Source organism: Camelina sativa, chromosome 10, assembly GCF_000633955.1.
Source record: "Camelina sativa cultivar DH55 chromosome 10, Cs, whole genome shotgun sequence".
In the NCBI taxonomy this organism is placed as follows: Eukaryota; Viridiplantae; Streptophyta; class Magnoliopsida; order Brassicales; family Brassicaceae; genus Camelina; species Camelina sativa.
The window spans coordinates 9,388,841-9,399,981 of record NC_025694.1 but is presented as its reverse complement, the minus strand read 5'-3'; positions in this window follow the sequence as shown (position 1 = coordinate 9,399,981).

Genomic DNA, 11,141 nt, shown 5'->3' with positions numbered 1-11,141 from the left:
GGGGGAATGTTAACTTTGGAAAAGAGAAGATAATCCTTAGGGGGAGAAAATGTCAGCTTAACCGGTGAAGTTGATTGGAGTGGACTAAAAGTTACTTAGTTGAAGTGATTGTCTATTGTGTCGGCCGTGTACTTCCAAAGACTTGCATGTTATAGCAATGATTTTAGCTCTTTTATATTTTACTCAACAAATATTTAGTTGTTTGGATAGCTCATTCATATTTTACTCATCACNCCCCTTTTTTTTTTTTTTTTTTTTTTGAAAAAGGGTTTGTCATCACCTATAAGTTAGTATAATTATTTATGTATGCAGTACATCACGTGTTATAATAAATAAGTAATGAAATGGCGTCTATGGGTAGGTAAAAAAATAGGATTTGATAGCAAATTAGTACATTTTGAAATTGGGAAACTAATACACATTTACTATTTCAAATTAGAAAAGTAGAGTATTGTGTAATAGAGAGTTTGTGAGATAGGGAGAAATGGTGGGGCATAAGTTTGGTGAAAAAATTATAAAAATAGGTATGTATGTGAATAAGAAATAAATGTTTTTTTCTTTCCTCCAATCATAACTATTCAAATAATTGTTAATATGATCTATTTTTTAGAAAACTTCTTAGGTAAAAAAAAATACATTTTTTCTTTACAATATGATATGAATTTTATTTAATAATTTTTAAAATATATTATATAAATATTTTGTATCGTACACCTTAGTATGTATACAGATGTCTATACACACTATTATGTGTACAAATATATATACACATTATTAACTTTACAGATTTAATTTGGATAAAAACATTGTACAAGCATATGTAGAGACATTTGAAACCCTAAGAATTAAATATATTTTATCTGTACAGTTAATAGTGTGTACATGCATCTATACACTTAATAATGTGTAGAGACATCTGTACACTTAATAGTGTTTACAGACATTGGTACAATTAATTAGGTGTACAAATCTAAAATTTGTAAAAAATATTTAATATTATCAAATAAAATCACAAAAAAAAATGCATATCCAATTATAAAGAAAAAAACATAAATTTTTTTTTAATTAGTCAACATTTTTATTTTTTTATTATATGGAACATATAATAAGAGAAGAAAAAAAATTAAAATTCAATAGCATGTGTTGTAAATATTAAATGTTGATGAGGGTTGGAAAATCTTGTGAAGAGTAGAAAACACTAAAAATTGTGGAATTTACTAATTGTAAATAGTGATTATACTACTTTTATAATTATATTTTGAAAACTATCTATTTTACTAAATATCTCAAAAAAATATTATGAAAACAAAAACTGCTTTCTTTTTTTACTCGATTTTTTTTTCTTTACTTATAAAGAAAGGAATGTGTGAAGTGTCACAGTGTCAGCTCTTCTATTTGCATGGGAAGGGAATCACTTTAAGACTTTTTCTTATCTTACTGACTCTATTCCCCCTTATAATAATAGTACGTTTACTCTTTCTCTATTACAAATTCACGTGTACAATTTTGTATATAGAAGTTGAAGATAATTGGCCATTCGCAGTTTGATCTCTTTGTTCTGTGTATGAATAGAATCTGGTCAAAAGTATGAAACCACAAATTTTTCAACCAGAAAAAAACGAGTCCTGGTCAATTATTTTCATCCATTATACATATTTAAATACTAATGACAGAAAATTAGATAACATTGTAAACTATAGAAACTTGAACGAAATTTTCTCTTATTTTATTATTAGTGATGAATGAAACATTACATATATAGTGAAGGGCAAAGTTCAAGTACATTAGGATGTCTAAATCGATCTATACTAAAGAAGGTGACCGATGGGTTTTAATATCTTGGACGTACATGGGCCGAGTACGGGCCGAGTATGGGCCAGTTATAGATATCCACATCCAGTGTTTTACAACACTCCCCCTTGGATGACATAACCATGCAAATGCTAAGTAAGATCTCGGTGCACTTGGGGGTGCTGCCTCATTAAAACCTTACCACGAAAACACATTGGGACAAAACCATGGTGAAAGAAAAATAGTACAACACGCATTACTCCCCCTGTTCCAAGCATCCCTAGAAGTCCTTAAGTCTCCGCATTCCAATCTGGTGCGCGAGCTTCTTGAATGTCGATGTCGGTAGTGACTTGGTGAAGAGATCGGCTGAGTTGTCGTATGATTGAACTTGTACCACTTGAACTTCTCCAGCCTTTTGTAGTTCATGTGTGAAGACGAACTTGGGTAGAATATGCTTTGTCCGATCTCCCTTGATGTATCCTTCCTTGAGCTGTGCGATGCAGGCCGTATTGTCTTCATAGATAATCGTAGCTTCCTTATCGTCGGCCATGCCACAATCTGTCCTGATATGTTGAGTCATCGACCTCAACCATACACACTCACGGCTGGCTTCATGCATTGCTAAGATTTTGGCATGATTAGATGATGTGGCTGCAATGGTTTGCTTCATAGAACGCCACGAAATAGCTGTACCACCGCGTGTGAACACATAGCCAGTTTGAGACCTAGCATTGTGCGGATCCGATAGGTAACCTGCATCAGCAAAACCAACTAAACCTTCTTTGTTATAGTTAGTATAATATAAACCCCAATCAAGCGTTCATTGTAGGTAACACAATACATGTTTGATATCGTTCTAGTGCCTTTGGGTTGGACAAGAGCTAAATCTTGCTAGGAGTTTCACGGCAAAACATATGTCTGGTCTAGTGTGGCTAGCCAAGAACATTAACGCTCCTATTGCGCTGAGATATGGCACTTCTGGTCCCAGAATTTCTTCATCGGCCTTCTTTGGACCAAATTGATCTTTATCCAAATCAAGGCTCCTCACAACCATCGGGCTAGTCAATGGGTGAGCTTGGTCCATATTAAATCTCTTGAGTACTTTTTCTGTATATGCCATTTGATGCACAAGGATTCCATCATTTATGTACTCAAGCTGCAATCCCAAACAGAATTTTGTCTTGCCTAGGTCTTTCATCTCGAATTCTTTCTTTAGATATTCGACTGTTTGGGCGATTTCCCCAGAGGTTCCTAGGATGTTTAAATCATCCACATATACTGCTATTATTACAAACCCTTTTTTTGCAAACTTCTTTATAAATATACATGGACTGATGGGGTCATTATTATAGCCCTCTTTGGCTAGGTACTCACTTAGTCTATTGTACCACATACGCCCACTTTGTTTCAGTCCATAAAGAGATTTGTTTGGCCTTATGCAGTATTGTTCTCGAGAACCGCTCATATCTTTGAGCTCTATACCCTCTGGTAATCTCATATATATTTCATTATCCAGTGGACCATATAAGTATGCGGTTACAACATCCATTAACCGCAAATCCAGTTTTTCTCTTATAGCCAGACTTATTAGAAATCTAAAAGTCGTTGCATCCATCACAGGGGAGTATGTCTCCTCATAATCTATTCCGGGTCTTTGAAAGAATCTTTGTGCTACAAGTCATGCTTTATATCTCACGATTTCATTATTCTCATTTCTCTTTCTTACAAAGACCCACTTATGTCCAACTGGCTTTATATTGAATGGTGTCCTTAAGATCGGACCAAACACATTCCTTTTCTTTAATGAACTTAATTCCACGTCGATAGCTTCTTTCCATTTTAACCATTCTGGTCTTTGAGTGCACTCTAAAATGGACGTGGGTTCATGATCCTCATTTACTTCAAGTGCTACTTTGTATGCAAATATTTCATCGATGTCGACATCTTTTCTGTTCCATTGTATTCCAGACATGATATAATTGATTGAGATCTCATTATTATCAATACCTTCAGGACCTTGAGGTTCAGCGTCCCAAACCTCATTCGGTACCTTAGGATTTGCCGCGGCCATGTATGTTATCTCTTTAACCTCGGTTTCATTTGCACCTTTCTTAGATTTCCGATGGTTCTTATCTTTGGAACTTATTGGTCTACCACGTTTCAAACGGGTCTTAGACGTTGTAGCAACTTTATTATTGTGTTCCTTTTGAACATCAATACGTACTGGTGCATTACAAGCTGGTATGTACGATTTTAATACTCTCTTAGGGTCAGCAAAGAAATCTGGCAATTGTATAGCTAACTTTTGCAAATGTATAATCTTTAGGACCTCTGCATCACAGGCTAGAGTCCGAGGATCTTGCCAATTTAAGGATGTTTGATTCCATCAACTTTCTTTGACCAGCTTGCTTCTCTCTCCACCTAATTTGGGAAAGTCGGTTTCATCAAACTGACATTCTGCGTATCTGGCCTTAAATAGATCACCCGTAGTTGGCTCAAGATACTTAATAATGGTGGGAGAATCATATCCAACATATATTCCCATCCTCCTTTGAGGTCCCATCTTAGTTCTCTGTGGTGGAGCAATCAGTACATAAACGACACACCTGAATATTTTGAGATGGGATATGTTTGGCTCATGACCCGTTAATAGTTGGGATTGTGAATACTTATGTTCATTAGATGGCCTGATGAGTATAAGCTCTGCTGCATGAAATACTTCGTGTCCCAAGCCGACACAGGAAGCTGCGACCTCATTAGTAATGGTCGAGCAATCAATTGGACCTGTTTAACGAAGGATTCAGCTAATCCATTTTGTATATGGACATGTGCCACAGGATGTTCCACACTCACCCCCATGGACATACAATATTCATTAAACGCTTGGGATGTAAATTCACCAGCATTATCTAGACCTATAGTCTTAAGTGGAAAATCTGGAAAATGGGCTCTTAGTCGTATTATCTGGGCCAGCAATCTAGCAAACGCAAGGTTTCTAGTTGACAATAGACAAACATGCGACCATCTGGTCGATGCATTGATTAGAACCATAAAGTATCTAAACGTCCCACATGGTGGGTGTATTGGTCCACATATATCTCCTTGTATTCTTTCCAGAAAATTTAAAGTCTCTTTAGTGACTTTTACTGGTGATGGCCTCACAATGAGTTTTCCTTGTGCACATGCTACACACGTGAGATTCTTAGGAATAACTCTTCTCTCTTTTAGAGTGTGCCCTTTAGAGTTTATTATTAGCTTACGCATCATGTTAGAACCCGGATGGCCAAGCCGGTCATGCCATAAAGTGAATTGTTCTTTGAACATTTTATTCATTGCCAAATTAGCTTCTATCATATTAATCTTAGCATGGTATAAACCAGTGGCTAGTGCGGGTATAGTCTCTAGGATTTTTTTAGATCCTTGGGTGATTTCAGTAATTTGTAGGAACTCTTGGTTTCCTTCACCCTTAGTTTCAACTTGTAGACCATTCAAACGAATGTCTCTAAAGCTCAATAAGTTTCTCTTAGAGCTGGGTGAATATAAGGCATTACTAATTTCAAGATGTGTGCCATTAGGCAAAAGTATGTGTGCCTGGCCGTAACCTTCAATTAAGCTTGCTATACCCGCAATTGTACTAATATTGACATTTTTCATTATGAGATTAATAAAATATCTCTTATCCTTCAAAATTGTGTGGCTGGATCCACTATCCACCACAAGTATGTCTTCGGCCATTTCTAAAATGGACAAGAATTTATGTTTTAAAACATAAACTAATATTTTTTAATGAAGGAAATAAAATAATTAAATTTAAACCATAATTATAATCCAATGTCATAATTAAATAAAATTCAAATCATAAAACATAAATTAAACCAAGACAATTTTAATTATCCTTTCCTAGACAATCCGAAGTTTCATAGTCCAATAGATCATCATCCTCATGGTCAAAATCTCCTTCACCATCGAGATGGACCATATTGGCTTCTGGATTTTTCTTCAAACTCTCTTGATAAAGATCAATGAGATACTTAGATTATCTGCACGTCTTAGCCCAATGATTCTCCATACCACATCGGTTACAAACCGATTTAGGCTTATGTTGCGGTTTGTGAATTCCGCGACCTCTACCACAGCCACGACCAAAGTCGGACCGGTTCCCACGGCCGTAACCATCGTAGTGGTTCCCTTGGTTATTACCACGACCACCACGTCCTTTACCACCATGGCCACGGCCATGGTACTTGCTCTTATGGACGTAGTTGGTCTCTTTGGGCCCGATGGGTTCTTTGGGCTCTTTCTTGGTCAAATCGACTTTGTGGGCTTCAGGTAATGGGGCTGAACCAGGAGGTCTCATTGCACTGTTCATTAGTAGCAACTCATTGTTTTGCTCAGCAAGCAGCAAACAAGAGATAAGATCTGCATAAGTTTTGAAACCCTTTTCACGATACTGTTGCTGAAGCAGTATATTGTTGGTGTGAAAAGTTGAGAATGTCTTCTCTAGCAGATCTTCCTCAGTGATCTCCTTACCACATAACTTAAGGATTGAGACTATCTTAAATAGCTCTGAGCTATACTCATCCACGGATTTGAAGTCCTAGATCCTTAAGTTTTCCAATCGAATTGAGCCTTTGGTAGGAGCACCATCTTTTGGTGTCCATATCTGTTTTTCAACTTTGTCCAAAGCTCAAGAGGATTCTCTATTGTAAGGTATTGATCCTTGAGGCTTTCAGCAAGATGGTGGCGGATTAGCAAAATCGCCTTATACCTACTCTTTTCAGTGCAATCGTTACCATCCTCAATGCATTCGCATAGGTCCTTTGATTTCAAGTTGATCTTGGTGTCCAAAGCCCATTTGAGGTAGTTGTCTCCGGACACGTTAAGTGCAGCATAGTTGAGATTGTTGATCTTTGCCATTCTACAAAATAGAAACAGGCATACGATTAGTACCATGCAGTATATATGAGACCGAAACATGTAATCGTTCTATCTTTGGGCTATGCGGTATATATGAGACCAAACCATGCCGAATATTTATGCTCTTGGGTCTTGTGGTTTTAAAACCGAACCATGCCGATTTATAGTCTAGGCCATGCGGTAATAACCGGACCTTGGATTTATTTTCTTTTGGGCTATGCGGTATATATGAGACCGAAACATGCCGATTATATTAGTGGATAATGTCTTGTTTATTTATGTAATTTCGTGGCGTATTATGTGCATGAGAACAATCCTAGATAAATATAAAATCTAGTATGCAAGAATTTCCGTTTCTTAAGGTTTTCCTTTTCCTATACAAGTTTTTCCTTTTTCTAGTTTTAGGGTTAGGACAAAGGTTTTAGGAAATAATTTATAGGTTTTTAGGATATTGTCTAATATATTTAAATTTCTTAAATATACTAGATAATGGCCAACAAATTAAATTAGAAGTTTTCCTAATCGATTTTAGGGTTCTATGTAAAACATAGAATTAATCTGATTTTAATGTCTTAGATTTTAGGGTTTTGATTTTAACAAATAATTAACTATAACCGGATTTGAACCTAGATCAAGAAGCTTAATATTTTCTATTTTAGGTTTTAGATCTAGGTATTCATGCCATCGATTTTAATACAAACAAACAACATAATTTTAAACATGGCATAATTAATTTAATTTGCAAACAATCTAAAACAACCCTATAGCAATCCGATTTTAAGTTTTAGAGTTATAGGGTTTTGGTTTGTTGATTGTATAATTGCAAGTTTTATTGTCCCATTAAATTTAGGAGATCATGTTCGATTCATAGGTTCTAAGAGGGTTTAGATTTATTTACCTTCCACCGTTTGGAGGTTGACTGGATATGAACCGGGAGCTAAAGACCTCGGTTTTACACTTAGCTTGATCACGAACCTCGGCCTGGATGGGAGGAAGAACCGATCACGAACACAGCTGCTTCATGAACAGGAACAGATCTCCGAACAGTACTCACCCCGGACGAGAACTGATTGCCGAACACGGACGGACTCGGACAGATTACGGACAGGAACCGATCGCCGAGTATGGATGAAGAAGGGACTTTGTGTGCGGCGGCGGCTTAGGGTTTTAGGATTTTTCTCAGTTGGAGTTTTATGGCAAACTCGTGCTGATAACGTCTTGTAAACTAGAGAAAGTCCAAGGAGGTTTTCTCTTGTCTTATTATTAATGATGAATGGAACATTACATATATATAGTGAAGGGCAAAGCCCAAGTACATTAGGATGTCTAAACCGACCTAGACTAAAGGAGGTGGCCGATGGGCCTTAATGTCTTGGACGTACATGGGCCGAGTATGGGCCGGTTATGGATATCCACATCCAGTGTTTTACAACAACATAAGAATTCTATTAGGTGAGTGTATTCAAATTGACATTGTAAGGGATTTGTGTGAATTTTATAAATCCTATGTTATTCAATCATGAATTTTAAAAAGTTTATTAATTCACTGTTATTGAACTGATGATTTAAAAATCTATTTTAAAATCCACCGTTATTGAACTGATGATTGAAAAATCTACTTTAAAATCCATTGTTATTAGAAACAGTTTTGTGGATTTGGATTTTAATGATTTTTAGGATTCTGGAGGATTTGAGAGGATTTGTTTAGTTAAAAATAAAGAAATCCAAATCTCATTGTTTTAGGTGGGATTTGAAAGAATTTTACAGAAAATCATATCAACTTTCCTAAAATCTATCAAAATTTTAAATTTCCTAAATTTCATCAAATTCTCCAAAATCATGGTTTGAATACACCACTCTTAATTTTTTTTGTCTTTTCGTTTCCCCAAATTGAATAGCTAAAATAGGCCTGGGTTATTAATGGGTCGAAGTTGCTAAACTTTCACGGTTACATAAACTTTTATGATTGGGAGCCCGTTTCCTAAAAGAAAAAAAGGAAAGAAAAAAAAAATCATCCAAAAGATGAAAAGATGAACGAAACAAATACGAATTACAAGAAATGTAATAATATTCTTGCTTGCAAAAGGAATTGAGTAGCTTTAATAAATTCTTATACTAAGGTAATATCCGTAATTTGATCCAAAAAAAGAAGAAGATAATTTCCGTAAAAAGCATGCGGGTTATGCTCAGATATTATTTCTAGTTCACATTTTCTAATATAGACAAATCAAATTTGACTATTTTTATTTCTTTGCACATTCGGAGAAAAGAACAAGATTGCCATATCCTCCATTACAACTTGGTCGATATGGTTTCCAGTGAAATTTAGATAAGAAAAAAGATTGAGAAAGTATTTCTTGTTATAAATAGTTCATCACCGATTTCTATGAACATAGTTACATAATTGTAATATACATTCGAAGCTATAAGTGACAAAACAGCATAATTAACTCAATTGGTTTAAACAAGCAATCAATCATATTTCATTAGTTAATAGCTTAATATTATCATATATCAATCACTTAAACAATGGAGCGGACATGTCACGTGTTTATAAATCAAGATTATTGAATGATCAATTCGAATATGAATAATTAAAACAACAGAGTTTGATTAATTAATTAATTAATAAAAACACTAATAATTGAGGCAAAGTTAAGACGAAGGAAAGGACAGAACAATGATGCACCACATGTAGACTTTGCTAGTTTAGTTCGTCGGTCTCCATCGTTAGCCATTCACTATCCCAATCCACCATCACACTCGTCGAGTCCGGTCTTAATCTTCTTATTGATGGGTTCAGATAAGACCACGTGTTGACGTTAATAGACAAGATTAGTTGGACCTGCTTGCAATGAGTGAACACGTGTCGAACAGCTGAACTGCGACATATCTTGTTTGCTTTCCCATGCGGAGATGATAATAGAAATAGACCCCACCTCAGCTACAGAGAGTGAAATAAGCCAATAACATGTTTATGTAATTTTGTTTAGAACTTGTCGTGTCATATATATTGTTTGTATTCTACAAATATGAATCTGCACCATTGATCTCTTTCAGATGCTTACAAAAATACCAAAAACTGAATTCAGAGGAGAAAACTATAATTATTCATTTCGAATCTTATGTGCATGTAGAGTACTAAAACATTTCCCATTTATATACTTCACGTATGCTTGGCTTAACGAATTATTGTACATACTTGGACCAACCACCGACGGACAAATATTTCTCACGTGGGTGCCTAAGACATAATTAATTTCGATCATCGTATTATAATATAAGACCTTCTCGAGGACTTTCCCCTTTTCTTAAGACCAATATAATATATCTGATTCTGACAAAACTGAAACGATCGAGATAATTGAAGTCTTTGCTTACAGATACATGCACAAATCTGGATATGGTTTAATCAATTTCATGGTGGTAAGAAAAATAATAACTCATGAAGATCAAATGATTGACAAACTTATTTTGTCTTCAATTTTTCGTACTGTGATTTCAGTTATTTATGGATATTTGTGAATGTCTTATATAACAAACACTCTATAATTCCATGGATTAATATAGACTTTCACTAAATAAAACTCAAGTTTGTTGGAAAAAATTATGAAATATATAGGTACTACAGTTTATCAAAATTAATCATCAGTTATATTAACTTGTTTCACAAATTATATATTGGAGCTACTAGAGCAGTCTAGTTAGTATATCCAAATATTGGAACGCATGATGGCACGTCGGCACCTAAGACTAATTAGCATACCCAGATATTAGAACACATTATGGCATGCACCGGTGCACGTCGGCACCTAAAACTCCATATATTGTGTATATATGATTGAACTTTACTTTTAGATTGGGACAAAATTATTATATATGACTTGTCATCATTTTTTTGTTTGGAACACTATGGCTTATCATCTATATTACGAGCCAGGGTTCTATTGTGTAAATACTATATCGACTTGTATAGTTTGGTTATTTATGTTTACTTCCTTAGGTCAAATATTGTATCTACTATATAAGGCACATTTGTGCAACATTATGAATAAGAAACCTTTTATACATCTTAAGGGTTTTGACATGGTATCAGAGCTAAACCTAATTTTTTAGGCTATTTGATCCTCTGTTTTTGCTTGGAGAATCCTGTTCTTCTTGTTGTTTTGTTTTTTGATTTCTTCCTTTCCCTTTGACCTTGGTATAATGATCATTCTGTCGATATATTTTTCTTTGAACTATGACAGACGATCAATCTGTTTCTAAGGTTGCTTCGACGCTGACTTCGGGTTCTAAGTCTCGTTTTGAGTCTACCCGACGTAGAATCGATCCCTATGATCTCTCGGCTGGAGATAACCCTGGATCCGTGATCGCACAACCACAACTTCGTGGGTCCAATTACGATGAGTGGGCTATGAACTTACGTCTTGTGT